The sequence below is a fragment of the Crocodylus porosus genome, unplaced genomic scaffold (genome assembly GCF_001723895.1).
Source record: "Crocodylus porosus isolate Cpor-Errol unplaced genomic scaffold, CroPor_comp1, whole genome shotgun sequence".
In the NCBI taxonomy this organism is placed as follows: Eukaryota; Metazoa; Chordata; order Crocodylia; family Crocodylidae; genus Crocodylus; species Crocodylus porosus.
Genome location: NW_017728947.1, coordinates 26,147,782 through 26,172,385, shown reverse-complemented (window position 1 = coordinate 26,172,385; position 24,604 = coordinate 26,147,782). Strand labels below are relative to the sequence as shown.

Below are 24,604 nucleotides of genomic sequence, written 5' to 3'. Positions count from 1 at the left end.
TGAGGCCATTCCACTGTACAGAACCTTTTAAGATTATTTTTAGTCATTAGATCTGACTTAAACAGTTTCCAGTTAGTCAGAATGCATTCTAAGGGTGTACACCGTGCCCTGCCAACTGTACTCTGTCCCTGCCCCATACTCCAGGGAGACACTGGGTGTCCCCAGGTCCTACAGGTAGACACTGGGCGTCCCCAGGTCTTAACAGGCAATGCTCAGACTGCTGAGCTTATCCTACCTTGTCCGAGGGACCAGCTCCACACTGTCGCCCACAATCACTTCTCCACTATTTGAGCGTGTTGCACCATTGTGCCCTCCGGGGTCGATCAAACCACATCTCTGCCGAGGCCCCCGATGAAACCACTGGTGCGCGCCAGGCGTCGGTTGTTGCCACAAGTCATCGACCCCAGGAGGGATCTGGGCAAGGCGAAATGTTAGCATTGAGCCCCACGTTGGGCGCCAAAAACTCTTGCCGGCACAAGGTGCCTGAGGGAGGCAACAATTGGGTTCGTTGCCCGGTGTGCATCACGCCAATAAACACACTGGGGGGAGAAGTAGACAGAGTTTATTTGAGCTCAAGTAAAAGGCGCAGGGAGACTCTATTGTCTCAAATCCTGCACCCCTAGCCCTGCAACAGTGTATATTTATACCCTGGTCACTTCCAACAGTATTTTTCCACTAGCTGGCCTCATCCCCCTTTCCCGCCTCCCTTCTCTCTCTGAGCGGTGCCCTTGCATTCCACAGATAACAGTTTTTAGGGAGTTTCAGCTTGCCTGCTACTCATCCTGTTTTCCACCATTACAGGAGGTTACAAAAAGTTCAAAGAAAGGGTTACAAAGGTTCGGGGGGGGGGCGGCTGGCTTGCCTGGGCCTAGAGCAGAGGGGCTTCATCGACACTTGTGGTCTTGCATGCCTCTGAGTTACCTAGAGTTATGCCCAGTGACACCAACACTAGCCCAAATTCATGCAACTTCAAAATAAAATGAGTACTTGGTTTGCAGATAAAGAGACACTTGAACATTTATTTTATTTTAGTGTTGCAAAATCTCCCTGCTGGGTTTAATATAAGAATCTATAGCTATTATGAAAGAATGACAATTGTTTTTTCCTGTGTACTGCATTGCACCACTCTGCAAGGACTTTTACAAAAGAGAATTCCCTTATCTAGAAATGCTATTGTTTAGTCTTGCTATAGACTAATTCTGTGCATACCTGTCAAAATGGTGCAGCATAGTTTCAGAAACAAGTTTAAATGAAATTAGTGATGTGCTAAACAATGTATTTAATGCCTTACAGTATGTGAACAATGTGCCTATTGCTGTACAGGGTTCTGTGTGCGATTATTTGATTTTTCTATTTTACATCTAACATTATTATTATATGTTAATGTGTTATAACTGCCATATAGCAACCAGGAATAACAGTAGTTGATATTCCACCTCCTTAGTGTTAGACTAAAGTGAATAATGTTAGCAAAGAATAGAAAAAGAATAACTATGTACCATTTTTCAGAGCAAATTTTTTTGTTGTGAACATTTCCAGAGAGACAGAGAGACAGAGAGAGACAGAGAGAGAAACTAGCCAGTGATTGAGGTCCAGGGTTAGTCTGTGTTTCAGACCAATTTGTATTCTTTTCCCAACATGCCATAAAGGAATCTGCCAAGTAGCTTTTGCCAACATAAATTTTAAAAAATACCGATTAATTTTAAATATCTTTATTTTTTGAGTGCCCGGTAATACCTAGATTTCTGAGCTGGGAACTCAAGGTTTATGAATTCTTCCAGTAATTTTGTCCTAAGCCACTTTGTTCCCATTTTCCTTCTGGGAAATAGAGTTGTTATGAGGTTTCATATTGTATTTAAAGGTCTCGTATTATGGCACTCAGCCATTGGCCTAAGCAGGTATAATGCATAGCTACGTTACTCCATGAGATGCTCAAAGAAGGACTGTGGTTGGGAAGGGGAACGAGAAGGAAAGAATATGCTGCATTTACTTAAAAATATAATAATATAGAGAGTCTGAATGGTTGGCAAGTGGACTAGTACAAATTAAATTACAAGGTTAAACCTTCACTCAAACTTTGATCTGGAACAGATCCTTGCCTTAGTTGCATGAAAATTGGTTTTCATAATTTTATTGTCTTAAATCTTGAAGCAGAATTAATGGAGATCCCAAGAAGTCTGTTTTCAGGTTTTTTTTCCCATTTTTTTATAAGCTTAGCTGAACTTCACCAAAACATCAAGGTTCATTGTGGTCTGTTGGGAAGATATCCCATATCTGAGGAAAAGACAAGAATGAGAAGGTAGTTTAGCCCTTAAGTTCTGGGTATGATAAGAGCTATTTGGTTCCCAGATCATCAACCAGATGACAAAGAATCTGTTCCCACAGGATGTCTGCTAAATGCAGCTTCCTGAATTCCTCATTTCCCTAACGCATCTCCTCCCTCAATTTATCTTCCAGTTGAAGAGGCAATCCTTCTAAGATGATGCTAAATAAAGCAATTGATATTCCTCAATGGTTTTCATAATAATACTGCATGCAGTGCTCCCCTTTAAAAGATATGGAGTGGCTTCAGTGACCTCTGGGTCAGAAAGCTTCAGAGGGCATAGCTTTCCTATTTAATGTTCAGGAGCTTTGCCTTGCCTTTTGATTCCCAGCTTTCCTTATATATGTAGAAAGTTAACATAGTTCTATATCTTAAATTATGTTGCCTCCCTCTTCCCCCGCCCCCTTTGCCTGTCAGAGTTTTTTTAATATATTACGGGACACACTGAGACAGACTTTAAGAAGAAATCAGTTCCCATTTTAAGTCTTGCCTTGGGTACTGAGCCCTTCTGGACAAGTCCAGCCTATTTATTTAATCCCATCACTCTAAATATTTTTATGAGATAGATATTGCTGTTCCTCAACAAGAAAGGATAAATGGCTTTACGTCATACAATTAACCTCTAGAGGGAGCCTATTTCACTGTCTGAACACCCTAATTATGGAGATGCTTTTCCTAATGTTAAGCCTGAAATGGTCTTCCAGGAATTTGTGGCCATTACTCCTAGTTTTGCCCAAGGGTGTCCTGGAAGCTGAACAGAACTTCATTTGAAAAATATAAAAAACATAAAGGGAGAATAAACTACAGGTATATAGCACTGATTACAAATCAATATATAATGGAAAGGGAAGTGGGGGGGGCGGGGAAGAACCCTCAGGGACCATATTAACATTTGCAAGAGGAAGAACAGAATCTAAAAATATTCTGGCAAAGAGCCAAACACCAGCTCCCTTTTAGTCTCTCCGGAGAGGAGGCAGCCACATGATTCCATGCACTATCCTGTCATTCAAACCAAAAGAACTGAAAAAATGCACTCATCATTGATTTTTAAAAGCAAAAAGTATTTCCATTGCAGGTGCAAACATATTGGTTAAACAATAAATCAGGTAACAAGATCTATCCAGTCTCCTCAATTCAGCTCATACCTGTCCTGTAAAATACTCTACTATGTATAAGTAAATTCCCTTTCATTTCCAAACCCATGATAAACCTCTTCAATGCTAATGTAAAAGCTCACTGAAACATTGTTTCAGTTGTCGTGAAGTCATTTACAGCTATGCGAAACAGGTTTATCAATAACGTTTATTTGAAAAAAAAAGTCAAAGTCCAATGATAAAAAATGTCTCAAATTCAAGTTGAATTTGGCAAATAGTTTAGGCAGAATAAAAGAATGAAGGAAACATTTTAGAAATGTAATAAGAAACATTTCCAGGGAGTGGTAGGGGGTCAGATTGATAAGAGAACTTGAGTACCATTCCCAAAACACAGGAGATGGAAGAGAATATGATAGTAGTGGTGCTGTTGTCCTCCTGACAGCCAGAAGGGCAGTGGTTAGGGTCAGATGTGGAAGATTAAAGTTCAAATCCCCATTCTGCCTGACTTGGAGGAAGGACTTAAAGTAAGTCACCCACTTCTCAGAGACCATCTGAATTGTAGGCTACAAATAATAAGAGAAAAATCATGACTATGCCCTTCCTGAGTTTTGTGATTGGTACCCAATGAGCCTAGCTGCACAAAGCCCTTTCACTTTTATTTAAAAATGCAGTAAAGCAAGCTGAGAATGAGCTTGAGAAAAATGTTGCTGTATATTTGGAAGTAGACCCTCCTAGTACTTTCTGTGGGTGGCATATATTTAAATTACAGACAGAAATACACCACTGTTTGCACAGAAGTTTGTGGGTTGGGTTTAAACTTTTTAGTTGCTTGCTCTCTGAGTCTTCTGACAGTGCTATACTTAGGCACATCTTCAAAACTTATCCCTTTGTCATATTTATGATGGCCCTTAATGATGTAAATTAGCCTGAACAGAGTGACAAGGCACAGACAAAAAGGAAGCAACTTTAATCCACTATCCTCAAGTCAGTGTCTGCAGAGCTCACCACTGATTTGTGCTGGCTTAGTTACAGCGAAGGCTCATAGTAATTTAATGATTACCCCTTTCTGTGACAGCCTGTGATGGAATCTACCTGTCTGAACCATAACATTGAGGGCAGGTCCTATAGTTGATTACTGTACTCTGAGTGCTGCAGAAATATGTAGCTGGCAAAGGAGGAGAAAGCCCAAAGCCACATCCAATAAGTTGTCATATAGGGAAGGGTAAGATGGAAGCAGCTTGTTACTCCCAGCGATGGTATTTACCATTCTTTCACAATACCCTTACTCTGTACAATTCTCTATATAACTAGCCTCCTTCCATGGTATTTCAAAGGTTCTGGTCCTGCAAAGACAAATGAATGCAGAGATTATGCAATCCTTAAGTCTTTGCATGATCTAAGAGTGCTTTAGGAATCTTAGTTGGCAATTCAGTGTGCCATTTAGGTCATATATATCTGTACTTCTCAGGATTTGCTGAAAGAAGCCGTTTTCCTGCATATGAGCCAGTTTTCCTAAGGATGCTGTTCTCTAGTCCTCTCATGGAGAGCAGCATAATTGACACCAATGATGAAACATGAGCAAGGCTGCTAAATGCACTGTCTCAAAATTTGAAGCCACAATGGTTTCTATAAATATTTTATAAATGACAGATGCATTTTTTGCATGGCACCAATGAGAAATAGGCATTTCTGGTTTTACTAGCATAGCTAGAGTGTTATAGCTGTGATGGTTCCGGAAATGTAACAGAGGCAAGGTCCTTTGTGATATCTTTTATTGGACCAACCATATCCCAACTATACAGTTGGTCTTATAAGACAGATTTCTGATTTGTTGTTGCAGTACAGTCCTATTTTAAAATCAAGATCTGCTAATAGTAACTGAATTCTACTTTCTTCCATTAACTTTATCATAATATCTGAAGACTAAGCATGTAACTTTGTTTGTAACTATGGGGAAAAAAATAATCTATTAATTTGGCTGTAATATTAGACTCAACATTTGAAAAAAACATTTCTATATTGTTTTCATTAAAATATACTTAGTTGGACTTCAAGCAATAAACTAATCTTTTCTGTACATATGTAAGAACAGTGCAATATTGCACACCATTGAGTTTAATTATTCACTTATGAGAGCGTGTAATTAAGTTCTGGGTTGGTTAGTACAACTTGTCCATGTATGGAATTTGTTATGAGTACATCTTAAGAAGTAGATCACATTTTGTAGAGAAGGATGGAATTATTTCCCTATTTTTACAGGGATAAGATGATTTGCCTGAGATTTCCATCTAGTCTAGTGGCAGGAATCTGGGCTTTCTGACTTCCTGTGCTATAATTACTATTGAAGCACAGACAGGATATATGCTACGTACTACTGAAACACAGACAGGATAGCTTTATCTGGATGAGACAACAGGAGACTTCTGAGTCATTCAGAATTAATTTGTGTATTAATCCCCTTCCCCCTGCCACTTCTCAAAAGATTGGATAGATTTTCATTTGAATTTCTTCTTTGTAAATTTGACAAACACTTCTTTTATGTCCCAAATGAGTGTGGAATGATCTGAAGCATATGCATTCAGTATATTTAATAAAATATTCACAACAATAACAGTATTTAGAAGCACTTTGAAATTCATTTGATCATCTATATTCACAATGAGCTTTGAAGCCATTAGTGTTGGTCTTGTAGAATAATACTCAGGAATTATTATATCCACAGATTATTCAGCTGCTCTGCATGGTGAGTGCTTTGTACATTAAATCCTTGTGCTAAAACTAGAATGAAATTTGTAGTGGAAAACATTTAAGCATAATGGTAACAAAAACAGACTGATTGTTCCATACTTGTAGGAGGTGTGAAAAAGGCCCTCCAGTATGTTTTTGTGTTTTAAAAATGTTATATAATATGCTTCTGAACTGAGAGAAGCTGAGTTAGAGCAGGCAGCACTTTTTACGGATGAATTAAAACATCATAAGTATACTGATACTAATGAAGTAATTGTGGATACCACTAGATGCATTGGTGGTGAACTTTGTTAATAGGTGTAGCCTCTGTTAGTTTCTCTGGTCTTGTATTTCCTTGTCTCTAAAAGTAATTCTGATTTACAATGGTAAAGAATAGTTTTTTGGGGGCCACGCAGATGATGTCAACCTTAAGAATAATATCATGAGCCAATCTTAGGCAAACAAAGAAAAAAGAGTATTTGTGGTCTACTTATGTAGACTTGAAACAAAGAAACTCAGAGGATTATGAATAGCTTAACATTTTATACATGACAACATTTGATTTTAAACAAAGCATTACTATGCAAAACACTATTTGGTATTTTAAAGTCAGTAAGATTATATCCATGATGAACTATGTGTCTTTCACATATCATTGCTATTTACCATTAGTTTCTATATAGATTGTCTGCATTTATAACATACATTTTAAGTGAATGTTGAAAATATTTTAAAATGAACAAGTCAAACATTTGCTGGTTAAGAACTAATAAAATCAAAGTTGATCATGCAATTCAGGGTGCTTATATAATATAGAATAACAGTATGTAAGGATATTACATAGCAGTATATAAAAGGACTAATGGAGGCTTGGTTTTTTTTCTTTTTGCAATGTAAATATTTTTGTAATATGGAAAATGACAAAAGCATGCTACCTACAACTTGGCACTGGCAGTAGGAGCACAGAGAAAGAAAAGTTTTCAGCAGTGGAAGTGCATATGGGGTGCACAGGGGTGCATGTGCACCCTCTGAGAGTGCTGGTGCACCCCCTGACAGGCAGCACTCCCCACTTAGGTGATGGGCAGCGGGGCAGGTGGGAGCAGTGGTGTCCCCCCTGCGAGTGCCGGCTCAGACATGGGGGCACCAGGTGAAGTGCTCCTGGCACTTCCAGAAGCACTGCTGGCACTTCCTGGTCAGTGCAATTGACACACCTCTCCCCCCCCGCACATCTCTGACTGGCTGCTAGCAGGGCAGGTGGCCCCCTTGACTCAGGTGGCACCAGTTGCCCATGGTTTTCAGTCTTTTCCAGAAAACCATTATTTGGCCAGATGTGGTTGTAGTTTTACAAGGAAACCAGAAAAATCCCTCTTTCTAACCATCTTAAAATATAGCTTGTAGTTAGTTTCTATTCCATATCATTCAGGTAAGGCTACTCTGTGAAATTGTTGGAGGTGTTAAATATGAGCAAAAGTATTTTTTCCTAATGTTGTTTTCTCAGAGTTAAAATATTCTTTCTGACATTTTGCAAAATAATATCAGTCAAAGCCAGACACCTAGCATGGAAAATTGCAATCCAAATGGTTACAGATTAGCAAGGAGGTTTTATAACCAATTTGAAAAGCACCCTGTTCAAATTTGCTGATGACACTAAGATGTGGGGGGATGTGGGCACACTAGAAGGAAGCATCAAGCTACGATCAGACCTAGACAGGTTACAAGAGTGGGCGGATGTGAATAGGATGGGATTCAACACAGACAAGTGCAAGGTAATGCACCTGGGGAGGCACAACCGGCACCAGACCTACAGGTTGGGGAACTCCCCTCTCGTCAGCATGGAGGCGGAAAAGGATCTTGGAGTCATAATTGACTCCAAGATGAACATGGGCCGGCAGTGTGGGGAGGCAGTTAGGAAGGCCAACCGCACCTTGTCATGCATCCACAGATGCATCTCAAGCAGGTCCAAGGAGGTGATCCTCCCCCTCTGTGCGGCACTGGTCAGGCCGCAGTTGGAGTACTGTGTCAGTTCTGGGTGCCACACTTCAAGAGGGATGTGGACAGCATGGAGAGGGTCCAGAGGAGGCCACTCACATGATCAGGGGACAGCAGGGCAGGCCCTACGAGGAGAGGCTACAGGACCTGAACCTGTTCAGCCTCCAAAAGAGAAGGCTGAGGGGGGATCTAGTGGCATGTTATAAACTAGTCAGCGGGGAACAGCAGGCATTGCGGGAGTCACTATTCCCCCGTGCACTGCCAGGAGTGACCAGGAATAATGGTCACAAGCTGGCAGAGGGCAGGTTTAGGCTAGGTATCAGGAAGCGCTACTTCACGGTCAGGGCAGCTAGGATCTGGAACCAACTTCCAAGAGAAGAAGAGGTTGGATGAACATCTTGCTGGGGTTGTTTGACCCCAGTATTATTTCCTGCCATGGCAGGGGGTTGGACTAGATGATCTACTCAGGTCCCTTCTGACCCTAGAAACTATGAAACTATGAAAACACATGCTTAAAAGGGAAAGTATTCAGCAGCTTTAATATCTTGTACTAGGTGAGATTCATGTGCAAAGTAAGACCTATTCTAGTTTCAGTATTAGGCTTGTTGTTGACAATAGAAGAGGCCCAGGAAAAGGGCCTGTAAATGATCTTTTCCTCAGTTTACTACCCTGGATACACAGCAGTGCTGGCAATAAGAGGCTACAGCCACTGGCCTGCCTTAGGCTTTACACAGACATTACAGCTAAAAAGCTGGGGGGTTACATCACATAAAAAATGGTAATTAGATAGGTTCTAGGAGCTTGATCTAAGGTAATGTGGGATAGGGGGAAAGGGGGTGGGGTGGAAGGCTATCGGGTGAGCTTGGGGGGATCGGGAGGGCTAGCAGGGCCTGCAGATTTTTGGAAGATTGGGTGGGGGTTGGGGAAGCTTTCCAATCCCACCAACCTCCCTGCCCCCCATGCTGTTGAACTACCTCCAATCCCATAAACTGCTCCTTGGGCTAGTTTTACCAGTGTTCACTGGTCCCAGGAGCCCAATTGAAGTAAAATGGGGTGGAGGGAGGAGCAGAAAGATCAGGGAGGCTAGCAGCTTTGCAAGGGGGAGTGGTCAGGATTGTGGTGCTCTGCGCCCCCCTAACTGAGGCTATTTTTAGGCCTCTGACCCCTCCATCCCCAAATGAACAATTCCCCCAGTCAACCTGCCCTGCCCCTCACGCCAACTTCAATCAGTTCCCAGCACCAGTGAACATCAGAAAAACCAGAACTGGTTTTACCAAGATGTGAAGAGGATATCTCTACCCTCTTCCTAACTCCCATGCAACCCCACAATTCACTCTAATTCTTTGGGCTTTCTGCTGCTCTGTTCAGCAAAACATTGAAGTATATACTTCACTTTTAAGTGTGTGCAAAGTTCATTTGACATATGTCTCACCGGCTCCAAATAGCCATTAAATTGTCCATTATCGATGGGAATCTTTCACATTACATCACTGATAAGACTTTAAAACCTTGATTTGGGAAAGCACATAAGTTTGTGTTTTTAAATCCATCCTTGTTCAGCAAAGAATTTAAACACATGATTCAGCCCCATTGGCTTCAGTGTGACTTAAACATGTGCTGTACTTTGAACAATAATGGATTTAATGATGCACTTAAGAGGAAGCATATGATTGAATACTTTGGGGGACTATGTTCTAAGTGGGTGGAATGGATTATATCCTGAAGATATATGCATATATCCTTCTTCTGACACAAATGTTTCTTAGTTCTTTTAAAACACGTGCACAAAACAGAAAGTATTCCTCTTGTATTCATTGTAAATGCTAACTCTATGGAAGGTTCTAGAAGAGATTATTTTATGTGTTTTCCAGTCAGAAAGGTGGCAGATAAAGGAACATTATTTTCAACCCATCCTTTCCATCCATAATATGGTAATAGATATGCAGGAGAGCTGTGTGTTGAACTATTCTTTTAATGATTTTAAGACCTGAAACTTCAATTTAAAGGACAGTAAAGCACAGTGAAACTTGTACCCTGTGTCCATTTTGACAGTGTTTGAAAATAATGTTTTGCTGAAGGACACTTATAGGGTCACCTTTTCAAAGGAAATCGGTTTTAATATTGTGTTGGTATGGAAGATGATTTAATAATAATAAGTTAGTAATTGTGTAATTATAGTACTAAAGATCATAATCCTTTTAATGTTTTAATAGAGGTGCTGCATTTTAATGCTCTGATAGAGGTGCTAAAAGTAGAAACAGTTAATGTCTTGTTTTTTTCATTTGCTGGCCAATAAATGCCTGCTTTACTCTAGAAGTTTGTACACTTTTGTTCATTAAGAATCATGACATAGTACTGCATCTTGAAAACATACTTTCAGTACATCTCCATCTATCCTTTAAAAATAGGGATGACTCAAAGTAGTTTTTTTAATAGTAAAGGACATAATTATTGGCCCTGACTTGCTATTTTGAGTGCTCTTTGTAAGAGGAAAACAATATTAGTTAATTCAAAAGTGCCTCTGCACTTGGCTTCATTAATATTAATAAGCTCAAGCATATATCCTAGTCTGTTATACAAGCAATTATGGGATCTCTTTACCAATAATGTGGATGGTATTTTATTTTATACATGTTTTTCAACTTAATATTTAAGTACAACTGATCTGGAAGAAGCCATGAAATTTACAAAGGAAAAAATATAAAGTCCACATAAAGAGAAAGTAAAATGATTCAATTCTTTACAGGGCTGCTGAGTACAAATATGAAATCCTTCCATTTATGGGGAAAGTTTTTTCTAAATATGATGTTCATATACCTATCAAAAATCTTGTTTTACTTCTCTTTATTTTCATTACAATCTTCTTATAATGGCTGTGGTCATTCTCATTCATTTAAAAAAAAGTTCAGTTGTTTTGCCTTTGAATTGACGAAGTCTTAGCTTCAGTGATAAATTTTCACCAAGTAGTTTTGCCTTTATGTGGGAAACAGATATACACTTTGATCAAAGTTGAGTTTGCGTTCTTTCAATTTTCCTCATGGTCCCCTTATTCTTCTACCAAGAGAAGGTGTCCAGAGTATTTTTGTACTACCCTCTTCATTGTCACTTTCATTTTATCCTGTGCTTTGCTTTTAAACATTTGTACTAAATGGGCAGTGTCAGAGATGAGATATTAATATTAAACTAGACTAGTAACTGATCTCATCTCATGATGGTATATGGATGTCATTAATCATGTTTGCTCTACTATCTACTTTTGTCTTATTTTTACTGTGATAGTGTTGTTTGAATCACTTTTATATCGAATCTCCCTTTACTACACAGGTTTCTTTTTATCCTTGAATCTACATGCACAAAAATGAGAAGTCTCTTTTCTTCATACATATTATGAAGTTTAGCCTTTACAACATTATCTTTGTTGTATTGTTTAACTGTTTATTCCTTTCATTCATTTTATGTACATATTGCATTTTGTGCCCCATTCAGATTTATTTCCTTTATTAAATATGCCTAGTTTAAAATCTTTCTTTATTACTGATCATATTTTCACGTCTCTCTAAAAAAAACTGTATCCAATTCACAGTTCAGTTCTTTGTCTGTGGCATATATAGTCCAGTAACCAACTGGCTGTGTGAACTGTTGTGATATTCTGACAGTTTCTCCAAAAGGACTAAATAATTCTTAGACTGGAGGGGGAAGAGAAAAGGACGGTCACATGATCTTTTATATTGATTTTTAGTTTTGCTAAACATTCCATATCCATTCATATCCCTTTTTACTCTGGTGACATTGCTGTGTATGTGTTTTGTCGTGATCTTATCCCAAATGTTGTAATATTTAGGGATTTTGTGGAATATCCTGGACAGATGGTTTCCTGAATTAGATTTACTGATATAGGTGTTATCTCTGTATGTAGTGAATGCTAAGCTATGTTTTAAATTTCCAATATAGTGTGTTTGGTCTCTATAGATAACTAATATTAAGTTCTGTTTTAATTTTATCCCCATGTTTGCCAAACTTTTGATACCCAAGCACACTTTTTTTTCTGGATTAAAGTTGGTGGCATGCTTCACTCATACCTGAAAAGGGGTGGGTGTGTGTAAATGTTTTGTTTTTTTTGTTTTGGGGTGTTTTTTTTAAGAACATATTCTACTCTCCCACCAGAGGAAATCATACCACTGCTGAGGTATACTATTAATAATGCAACCAAATGCATCTTTTTATTTAAAGCAAAGGATTAGTCTATATACCAGTGATTCTCAACTTTTAAGACTCAAGGCTCCTCTTCATAACTTTTCTGAATTCTGTGGTAGTCCAGTTGAAATCACAGAGAAAGCTCTAAATCAAGAAAAGATACAGAGGGAAGGCTTGAGACTAAACGTTGAGAATCACTGATCCAGGTGGTGCCCCTTAAGGGTGTCAGAGGCAGGACCTCACCTTGATGTGCCATACTCTTTCCACTGTCTGTCCCCTCCTGACCCCTGGTCCATAACTTCGGGGACAAGGGCAACTCTTGATGCTGAATGTGCTCCTGCAGATTTTCACACATTGGTGACCACTGCTGCAGACTTTCCTGGCAGTCATGGGAGGAGTGAAGGGGACAAGCTGGGCTGCAGAATACAGCTCTGTCTGTGCATTCATCTGCCTGCCTGCTCGCTGTACTGCATGCTGCTGAAAGCATGAGGGAACTGGACCAGGGCTTTTTGGGAGGAGGTGGGGTGGGAGGGGAAGAGGTAGCAGCAGTGTAGGGAGAAGCAGCCATAGGCAGTGCTGGAGTATCTGGGGCAGGCACAGGTGCTGGTCAGGGGAGGATCCTCACACAGGAGGATCACACTTCTGTTGCTCTTGTGGTACACTAATGGCACAGCAAGCCCTTTGGGAATCACTGCCTTACTACGTTATTTGAAATGAATGTGTTTTTATACTCTTAGGGCAGGATTAGACAATATTGTAGTGATTAGGTTAAGTGGTACTCTAAACAATAAGGTTTGCATTTAAAGGGATCAAAGCCTAGTTGCAAGAAGTGATCACTGAGAATTTACCTTTGCACATTGGGTCTGGATGTGAGGCAGGAATCTGAGCCAAGAACAATGTAGACAATGATGTCTTGCAGTTCAAAAGGAAGAGATGTTAGGGGGATATAGTCTTCTGTGCAAATACTCTTTGGTTAGACATACAAGGCTATATCTCTGATTTTGCAATGTCATATTTTTGGCTATAAGGATGTTTTGGGTTTTTCTTTCTCCTGCTTGTAATTGGATCACAAAAGATGCCTGACTTGTCAACTCAGGCACAACGTTAAATGCATAATGTATGCTTCCCAAGAATTCATTGAAAGCATGCAGATCTGGGTTGTCCCATGTTTATGTGTCTGGGGATTCCCTGCATCATAGGTGTACCCTGAAGAGCCCTTCACCCACTACTGTATTGAGCAGTAGGAGATATAGCTCCCAGGTGGGAGACTGTGGACCTCATACTTTAAAGCATCTCTCAAGAAGCAAATAGTGCATAAAGATTCCCAGGGCATTTGGATGACATAATCTCCCAGATGGCCTACTTGAGCAATATAAGCTGGGAAGTTGCCATCAGGAAACTGAGAGGAAGTGAAAGGAAACTGAGGAAGAAGCTGCATTTTTAGGTATGTGATGCAATTGTAAGATCAAATAATTGTACAAGAACTACATAGAAAAATAGGGTTGGAAGGGACCTCAGAAGGTCAATTAAACCCCCTGCTTAAAGCAGGACCATCCCCAACTAGATCATCCCAGCCAATGCTTTGTCTAGCCAGGTCTTAAAAACACCCAAGGATGGAGAGTCCATAACCTCTCTGGGTAACCAGTCCCAGTGTTTCACTACCCTCCTGGTGAGGAAGTTTTACCTAATGTCTAAGCTAAACTTCACTTGCTGCAACTTATGCTCCCCAGGCCCCTAACCATTTTTGTTGTCTTCCTCCGGAGTCTCGCAAACTTGTCCACATCCTTTCTGTAATGGAAGGCCCTAAGCTGGACCCAATACTCCAGATGTGGCCTCACCCATGCTGGCATCCACATATGGTAGGTCTTGTAATTTCAGTTGTTTATCTTTCATATCTCTGTCATAAAAAGCACTAACAGTATTCTTATCTTGCTTTTATGATAAAACCTTAAGCTGTTTCTCATAACTTTGCTATTGTCAGTGACAAGTGTGATTTCAGAGTATTTGACTTTGCAGACAGTCTTCTTTCCCAATGGGGGGCTTCTGTAACTTTTTGCACAAGTGGACAAAAGGTTCTGAATTGTTATCTGGCAAGACCTAAGTGAAATGAGAGGATGAGGCACCCAGGGTCAAAGCATTAGTTCATTTGGCACATCTCAGTTTGTTCTCAGTGGCCAAGTAGCAGACAGCAAGGAAGGGCTGGGGTCTGCAGGACACCCTTGAAGGTCTGAATGTACCCCAACATGTCACAGGGGATTTTTTCTCTCACCCTACCTTTATTTTTATCAATGAAATATAATTTTTAAAAAATCAAAATTTCTTCCTCAGCACGTAGAAATAATTGTTAAACTTTTCATCTACTCTTTCTTTCTTCTGACAAAAAAAAGTATTAACCCTCCTTAAAACATCATGATGGTCCAGTACACATCAGAATGACTTTCAGTGTCCCACTAACAAATCTTCATTTTCATGTCATGTATTAAGGTTTTGTAATCTGAAAAACAAGTAGGGAGAAACATAGAAATATACCCACAAACCAAACTGGGATCCTGTTTGGAGGCCTACCTTCTGGCCAGTTAGAATTGTCACCTATTCTTCTGCAGGTTCCAGTATTCCATCATGTAAATGGGGTATGGTTGCTGCTTCTGTTGAGTCACAGCACCACTTTGGCATTTTATTAAATTAGTTTTGGAAAGTATTTTCCAGAAGAGATCAAGAAGATAGGTCTTGAAGAGAAAGCCTTCTTGTTTAATTAAATCTAATTTGATAAGAAAATGCAGCCTTCAAGAATTTTACAGTACTGTTGAAAAGGAAAAAAAAAGTAAACAAAGCAGTTGTTTCTTTTTTAAGCAATGAAGTGCTTATTAAAATTTTGGATAGCTTCCAGACTAGCCAGCTGCTTTCCAGAGTCTTAATTTAACAGGGGAATTTAAAGTGCACTAATATTGCTTTATTTTTTTATTAGATACATTATGCTATTCAAGCACTGAGTCCTTTAGAAATACAGTTTAGCCTTTACATGACCCAAATATTTCACAAATATAAAATGTAAAACTTTTTTAAAGTCTTTAACATGAAAAATCTCGTTAGCTATTTATTTTTATTAGCTTTCCTTTAGTAATAGGAAAAGACATTTGACGATAAAATAATCTTTATTTGTTTATACCCCTCTTCTAAGATGTCACTCCTTTTTTTTTCTTCTCTGTAGTGGTCTGAGTTTCATTTAACGTGATATGATAAAAGTCCAACATTGTGCTCTACTCTCTGAATGCTGGTTGTTCAGGAAGGGATGACCTCAGAAGGTCAACTAAACCACCTACTTAAAGCAGGACCACCCCCAACTAGATCATCCCAGCCACGGCTTTGTCAACCAGGTCTTAAAAACCTCCAAGGATGGTGATCCAACAACCTCTCTGAGTAACCAGTTCCAGTGTTTTACTACCTTCCTGGTAAAGTCAATATGGCATCCATTACATGAATTAGAAGCTGCTAATATGATGGATCTTGTAATAGAGAGTAATTGTTTCTCAGGTGTTTCTCCTGGGGTCCTTAAGGAATCATTTATTGATTTCATGCTAATTGATTTTTTTAAATCAAACTGGGGGATGGAGGAGGATGTGAGAGAGAACATAACATTATTACTGATATAGTTTGTAAATAATAAATAATGAAGAAGATCCATCACCAAGGAAAAATGACATAGGTTACTTGCTGAACTGGGCTCCAGCAAACAATATGCAAATGCTTTTCTATGGAGAAAAAAAAAAAGGAAGGAAATAGTTACAGCTTCCCAGGATAGAATTTCAATTCTGTAATGATTTAGACTTGAGGGGGTCACAGTAGATTATTCATGAAGTCCCAGTGTGATGCTGTAGCCAAAGGGGCTAATGTGTTCCTTAGATGTAGAGTTAAGGAATATTGTATAACTGAGTAGAAAAATTTATATCACTCTTGTGTTTGCCACTGTTTGTGACTGCTGTTGGAATGCTCTGTTCAGTTCTGGCATCCCAAATTAAAGAAAGATGGCAAATAATAGAAAAATCTACCAAAAGTAGTGAAAGATTAGAAATGTGCCTTTTTGTAGAAGACTTTGGTTAGTTACCTGGTAATTTAAATAGCCTTTATGTAGAGAATAAAGTAATGAATAGAGGACTTTTCAGTTATAAGACAAAGTTTTAATAAGATTCAGTGGCTGGAAACTGACATTATACATAATAAGACTCTAAAGATGCAAGGGCAACTAACCAGTGGAACATTTTAACACGGTTGTGTTAGATTTTACACTATGGGAATTTTTAAATAAAAATCAGTATTCTTATTAACACATTCTCTAGTTTAAATAGGGATTTAATCCAGGGAAGGTTTATGCAAGTGTTGCATAAGAGATGGGGTTTGATTATTAGTGACTCATTGTAGCCTTATCTGTTAATCTAATCAGTGGTGCCTCTTTTACCTGTATGCAAACATGCACACTGGGTGCATTTACACATGCTCATAACTGCACAGTAGACTAATTTACCATGGTGCAAAGCATCAGTCTACATGTGCAATGCTATTACATCACAGCAAACTAATTTTCTCCATCATTTTGGACAGCCAGCATGGATTTGTTGTGGGTAGGTCTGTCCTGACCAATCTCATCTCCTTCTATGACCAGGTGACCTATCACCTGGACAAGGGAGAAGAGATTGATGTCATATATCTGAACTTTAAAAAAACCTTTGATCTGATGTCCCATGACCTTCTCATGGAAAAATTGGCCAACTGTAGCCTCGGCTATACCACAGTCCGATGGGTGGGAAATTGGCTCTGAGGTGGACCGAAAGAGTAGTGGCTGATGGTAGTGAATCATTATGGCACTCCATGACCAATGGTGTCCCACAAGGATCTGTCCTGGGACCACTTCTCTTTAGCATCTTTATCAACAATGTGGATGTTGGTGTCAAAAGTGCACTGGCTAAGTTCACTGATGACACTAAACTTTGGGGCATAGCATCCGCACCTAAACTTAGTAGGTGGGCAGATACAAACCTGATGATGTTCAATACCGATAAATGTAAGGTACTCCAGCTTGGAAAAGAAAACCTGCAGCATACTTATAGGCTAGGCAGTGCTACGCTTGCTAGCACCACTACTGAAAGAGACTTGGGGGTCACAACTGACCACCCAAGATGAACATAAGTGACCAATGCAATATGGCAGCTGGTAAAGCAAACAAAACTCTGGCTTACATCCATAGATGCTTCCCAAGTAAATCTCAATATGTCATCCTCCTGCTGTACTCAAACTTGGTGAGGCTGCAGCTGGAGTACTGCATCCAGTTCTGGGCTCCACAATTCAAGAAGGATGTCAAGAAGCTTGAGAGAGTCCAGAGCAGAGCCATGAACATGATCAGTGGGCAAGAGAATAGGACTTATGATGAGAGGCTGAGAGTCATGGAACTCTTCAGCCTGGAAAAGCACAGACTCAAGGGGGTACCTGATGGCTGCTTATAAGTATATAAGGGGTGTACATCAGGACCTGGGAGAATGTCTGTTCACCAGAGCACCCCAGGGAAAACAAGGACCAATGGTTATAAACTCCTCCTAGACCATTTTAGGCTGCACATAAGAAAGAATTTCTTTACTGTCTGAGCCCTCAAGACCTGGAATAGACTCCTTCCAGAAGTGGTGCAGGCACCTACTCTGGACTCATTCAAAAAATGCTTGGATGCTTATCTTGCTGGGATCCTCTGACCCTAGCTGACTTCCTGGCCTAGGGGCAGGGGGCTGGACTTGATGATCTTTGAGGTCCCTTCCAGCCCTAGCATCTATGAAATCTATGAAATAAGATAGTATTATTAGGGACAGTACTGTCTTACACTAGTAAAAATAATTGTGCTTAAACCCATGTGTAAATGCTGACCTGGGCATACGTTGTGCCGGGTCAGCCCAGGCAGCAGGGACCAGACCCCTGCCTGCTACCTAGCCACAGGGCTCCACATGCTAGGGCACTTTTGTGCCCCAGCCAGCCCCCCTGCCACTTGATGCCATGACCCATAGCCTGGGGCTGACCCGCAGGTCCCCTGCCAGCCTGGTGCAGTTCTGTCTTGGCTCAAACTGCTATGGTCCTGGGCACACTATGTGCATTTGTGTCCTGAACTGCAGCAATTTCAGCATCTACACATGCCATTAAGGCAACATGATAAATTCTGATGCAAACTGTGCCGAAGTTTATTACATTACCTTAATGGCATGTGTAGATGTAGCCAGTGAGAAGCAAACTAAAACACCTACAAAAGCCATACACGGTGAACTTATTTTTTTTCCCCTGAAAACCCAGTGCTGCCCAAAAAAAGAGAAAATTTATGGCATTCAATGGAAACAATTTTACCGTGCAATTTTACTGTACAATGATTCGTTGTATCATTAAAAACTTGCACTTATGTCATAAAATTGATATATTAAAAAAATTATGTGTGATGTGGGCTGAAAATGAAAAAATATAATCAGAATGATTTATGGTCGATCATGATAGATTTATGGACTGTAGCTTAATCTGTCATCTCCCATCCCATTCTAAATCATAATAGTAGTACCTCTTCACTCTGTTTACCCAGTCTTAAGTCTGAAATACATTTAAAAGAAGCAGTATTAATAAGTTTCATTGGCAGCTTACTGTGAATTGTATATTTAAAACAGACCTATAGGTAATGGATTTGTGCTGTTTTTGCTGTTTTATATAGAAAGATCACCAGGAAGGGTTTGAGGGCTTTTGGAGATTTCCATGTGACAAAACAAAAGTCAAAATTGTTTAGGTTGTCTGTCCCCCCTGCCCCCCCAGCACTTCCTGGTTTTTGAAGTAATTGTTCAAGAAATTGCTAACAAGTGTAGTATTAAGGGAAATTTAGAGTTAGTCTTGCATCATCTCCCTTTTTTCCCTATAAGTATTAAATAGGCCGTCGTAAGCGTCTATGTCACAAAATCTATCTATCCCCTTTTTTTTTCTTTTTCTTCTTTTTAAATAAATATATACTAAACACTTCTGCATTGTTTCAGTCAAGTACATGTCTGCATGGCTTATCTTTTTGCATTTATTACATAGTTACCGTTCCACAAGTTGTTTGGGACAGCTTGAAATCTTTATATATAAAGTTCTGTAGCATCTTCATTTGGCAAAGTACCCTGTTTTTTCTATTATTTTGCTGACTTTGTCAAAAACAAAATAGGGTGCTGGGTCTATCAGCAAGCCCAAATTAATATTGATATAAGCTTGTTTTGGTTGTTTTTTAGAGATTGTAAACAAACACTATTCTTAAACCACCTTGTGTTTAAAATAAAAAGAGGAAGAAAGGGTTCCTTTCCAAGTAGAAAGAAGACTAAGTCCCCCTTTATGTGTGCAGGTAAAGGTGTGATGGGATCTAATGCATGATCCACACTATTGTGCATTATGTGCATGGCAAGATTCGTGATCATGGGATTACACATTAGATCCCATTACGCCTTATTGTTGGTGCAGAAGAAGCCCAATCCTGGGTTCCCGCTGTACCATCAAGAAGCAAGCTCCCAGGTTCAGAGATGCATGAAACCCCTTGGCCTGGGAGATTGTGACAGGGCTTTGTGAAACCTAACACATCAGTTTCACATGCCCCTGAGCCCTGCGGATCGTAGTAGCCACAATCTCATCCCTGCAGCTGGAAGCTCTGTCAGCTGAGAGGGCTCCCAGCCACAGAGGAGAACCCACTATGCACACAACTTAAAGCTTAATAGCAAGCAGTTATAATAAAGTAAGTACAGTACACATTTTTAGGTCTAACTTTATAGCTAATTGGATCTTTTTATTATGTGATAGCTGCTTTGCACATGTAGCTGGTCTTAAGGTAATTGTGCAATTAAACAGTTAATTCAATGATTGCCATAATGTGTCAAAGTCATATTTTTGGGTGGATAAATGCATTTAAATTAAAACCTATCATAGCCTGGATTGAAGCTTGTCAAGCCCATGATATCTGAGAGCACTAATGACTTAAACAGCTTCTGTAACCTTCCTGTACAGTTTCATTTCTTTTATAGTCTCTCCTCTCTCTTTCTGTATTATACTTTTAGCAGATGGAGGGACGAATTTTTCACAGAATAATTTTTAGAAAAATAATTATTCTCTTCATTTATTCATTCCTTAACTTTCAATGGCTTTCACATTATGTAAGGTATTCTTGTTGCATAAATTTATTATTCATATTTCTTAACTTAAAATGGTATTATAACTATGGTGGAGCTACTGGGTACAGACAGGGGTGGGGAGCCAAAAAAAAAAGAGGGCTTTTGCTAAAGCTGTGATACTGTGCTTGTGGTGGCAGTGACAACCAGAAATTCCTACTGTCTCTGTATATGGCGACTGCCCCCAGCATCCAGCTGCATTCTTATGCTGCTAACTAAGAATGTGTGTCAACAATATCTCCAACTGCTTGTAAAGAATATTTGGATGATACAGCCAGTATATGGCAGAAAAAGACAATGTCAAAAATGGCGCTCTCTCTTCAGCCCAAGAGTGGGGTCCATAGTATTTACATTTTATTGCTTTGGTTTGAAATATGAATCTCTACCTAGGCAAGAAGTCTGGAGTGGAGGGTACTGAAGAAGTGATCCAGAAAGAGAATAGAAATGTTGACTTCTGGCCACTATCATAGATTTAAAATGGAGATAAGGAAAAATGTATAAACAATGTAGAATGCATATAATTAGAAAATCCAGTGACATCAACAGGCCAGCAACCCTCACATATGAAGCCTCATTTGCAGGCTAAGGGTGCTGACAGATGTACGGGTCCCTGGTCTAACTCATGGTGCTTCACAGAAAGGGCAATGAGTTAGACCAGCCCTCCTTACTCAACATTCACTGTTGGATCAGGAGGGTGGGGGATCAAGCTCCATTTTGGAGCTGATTTAGGGAGAGAGGCTGGGTGTCTGCTGTGTCTGTCCTCTAGCCTCCCTCTCCCATCCCTCCAAGTTCCCATGCTGTCTTAAGAGGCAAGAGAGGGAAGTCTATTCTGGGCTTTCCCCAGCCCCTTCTGAACTGGGGGGGGGGGGGGGGTTTGGGGCCCCACACCTCACGGGGGCTCCAGTACATGCACCCCACCCTCCAGGCCAGGACTGGTTGGGCAAATGCCAGGCTGAACTCACTCCCCTCCCTTCTCCCCTTCCCATTATGAAGACAGCCCTGGGAACAGGGCTGGGCTGTGTTAGCTCCCAGTGTGTGCTGACATATATTAATGAAGGCCCTCTGCTTAGAAGAAACTTAATTTGAACTCTCATTTAATGGAGATTCAGATTATCATGAAATCGGGCATTTTTAAAGCACTCTGCAACCATGCACTTCCCATGGCTTATTGTACAACAATCTGAATCGGCATTGCATTGAAGTGAGGGTACACTGGGAAACCATCAAGTCTTTCTGCACCCTTACCTGTGTTTGTGAGTACAGACCAGGATGCTGTAATTTCTGACTCTGTTAACTGATAAGCTGTCTTGATCTTTATTCAGAATCTTTTATGATGGGCTTATTCTTCTAATTGATTTGTATTTTTCCTAATGAGAAACATGGCAAATTAGTTGAGGCTTACTTTAACACATTTTAAGGTTGCTAGAAAGGTTATCTTCAATAAGAGTGTCTTGCAATTTGTTAACTAGACTTTCAGTATATGAAGCCTTATAAAATCCTTCTTTTGTCTTTTTATTGGACATTCTAGATTCTCTTCCCACCCCTCATCCTCTACTTCCACTTAGAATCAATGTTGTTCATTTCTGCATTATTTAATTTTATAGAATTATGATCCCAAAAGTCAGGGGCAAGAGGAAGAATATGTTGTTGCTGTTTTTGTAATATAAGTGAACTTTAATTGGTTTGAATGAGATTTTAGATCTGCTTGTAGGCAAAATCATATCCAAAAGCACCATCTTACAGCACAGTGAAATCTATTACATCTTATGTTTTAAGACATTAACAACTTAAAATATGATAAGTTACTCCTGTTATCAAATGGGACTCTCTTGAAACTATCACAGGGAGCTGTAAAAATGCAAACCAAAATCTTTACATTCCTAAAATCTATGTTTAATAATATGGATTACTTTTATCAAAATTTCTATATTGCCTAGGAGATATAAATGGTACAATATTTTTACAATTTGGGAAATACTAGTTGATCACAGTGTTTCATGAGGGCCTGAATACAAGTTTGGATCTTCATTACTGTAAACACTGTAGAACACCTAGTAAAAGACAATCTCTGCCTGAAATCTCTCTGTCCTAATAGGGGAAAACAAAGAACAGAGAGAGAAAATGCTTTAATCAAAGTCATCTTGAAGTAGTGGAAGAGTCAAGAACAGAATTTATAGAGCCTCAAGTCAGTGCTGTAGCTATGAGAAGATCTGTGACTGAGATCTATTAGCTGTTAGGATTCCTTGCCCTTATTGACACCCACATTTTAGCTTGTACAGAAGAACTGGGATATTTTGGTTACTGAATACTACAGATTTGGTTAGAGCTAGGTTGGCATTGGATAGTGTCAAAGCAATTGTGTAGAATTGTTGTAAGTACTCTTTATAAATGCAGGACATGCTGAAATTTTTAGAGTTTAAGGTCAGAATGACCAATTGACTATCTAGCTTAAATTGTATACCATAGGCCACCAGATTTTCCCTTGTATTGAACACAATAATTTAGGTTTTAGTCTTCCAGCAAGTTATGCTTTAATGAAACCCTTGTTTCAAGAAAAGCACCCCATCCTTATTTTCAGTTTAAATTGATCTAATTTAGCTTCCAGGCATAAGTTCTTGTTAAGTAGTCTTTGCTAGATGTGAACACTTTGTCATGTTTTCTTTGTCATGGTACACACAAAAGTATGTCATCGAATAACCTCCCAATCTTCTTTCCAATAAGCTAAATTAATTGAACTCTTGATCTCTGTCAGGCATTTTCTCCAGCCAAAAAAAATCATTTTTGTGAATTATTTCTAGCCTTCTTCATGGATTTCTATTGGGGGGGGGGGTTTGTTTGTTTTGGTGGTTTTTTTCCTGGCATGCTGTTTTAAGATGTGGGAACCAGAATTAAAAGTTACATGCCAGTACCAGTCCACTGAAGTAAAATCACCTTCTCTCAGTTCTCTCCTATTGATGAATCCAAGGATTACGTTACCCTCTTTTGCTATAGCATCTCAATGGGAGCTTAAGTCAAGCCGTGTGTCTATTATGACCCCTATTTGACCTTCCATTTCACAACTATTGCTTTTCAGAATGTTGCACAGAGATGGGCAAAATACAGACCGCCAGTTGTTTGGATCCAGCCTATGCGTAGGCACCCATCAATTGATTGGAACTGTCCTGGAACTGTCCCTATGATGCTGTGCATGGGGCCAAGCCTCACACATTACCACCAAGGGCAACCCATGCCTGCCAATTGATTGGATCCAGCCTGTGGGTGGGCACCCACCAATTGATTGGATTTGGTCCACAGCTATCCCTGCAGTGATCTCCATGAGGCCAAGCCCCACCTGCTGCCAGCAGGGGCAGCCCCGGCCAGCATGTGCCAGCCCTGGCCAGTGCAGACAGCTTCCTGGTGGGGCTGCTCCCGCTGCAGCTGCAGATGGCAAAGTACTACTGGGCTCCCCACACCTCCAGTGGCTCCTTCTCCTTCTCATACCCCTGCTGTGCCTGTCCAGACAGGGAAGAAGCTGCAGCCCCAGGTGGCTCCTGCCCCACTTTGCCCACCTGGTATAATAAGTGGCTACCTGCAGGTGGCCAAATGGGTGGAAGGCAGCCAGGAGCTGGAGCTGGAGTCCTCTATTGTGGGGACAGCCACAGACTGAATGGGGGTGGGGTGGTACAACCTGCCCAGTACTGCCTGAGTGAGCTCTGCTGTATGCATCTGCTCCCCCCCACCTCACCCATCCCCAGCTGGATCCCAAGGACCTTGCTTTCCTATACCCCCACCACACACACACAGAGTATACAGAAGTAAGACTTTATTTTGAGCTATAATTAATTGTCTCTCTATGTGCTACTCAAAAAAACAATTCAGGATGAAAAATACTTTTGAAATAAAATTAAAATATGTTATAGTAGATGTTTTATTTTGAGTGTATCATTTGGGGTGAGAAGGTTATCTATAATTTGTTCAAAAGATATTTTCTGAAAGATTCATAGATTCATAGATTCATAGATGCTAGGGTCAGAAGGGACCTCAATAGATCATCGAGTCCGACCCCCTGCATAAGCAGGAAAGAGTGCTGGACCTACATTACC

At 40.0% G+C, this 24,604-nt stretch overlaps 1 protein-coding gene across 3 annotated transcripts in view; it reads left to right on the top strand.

Annotated features, from left to right (window-relative positions):
- The window catches only part of ANO3 (anoctamin 3), a 445,370-nt gene that overhangs the window by 219,598 nt on the left and 201,168 nt on the right, over positions 1 to 24,604 (top strand). The window lies entirely within an intron of this gene.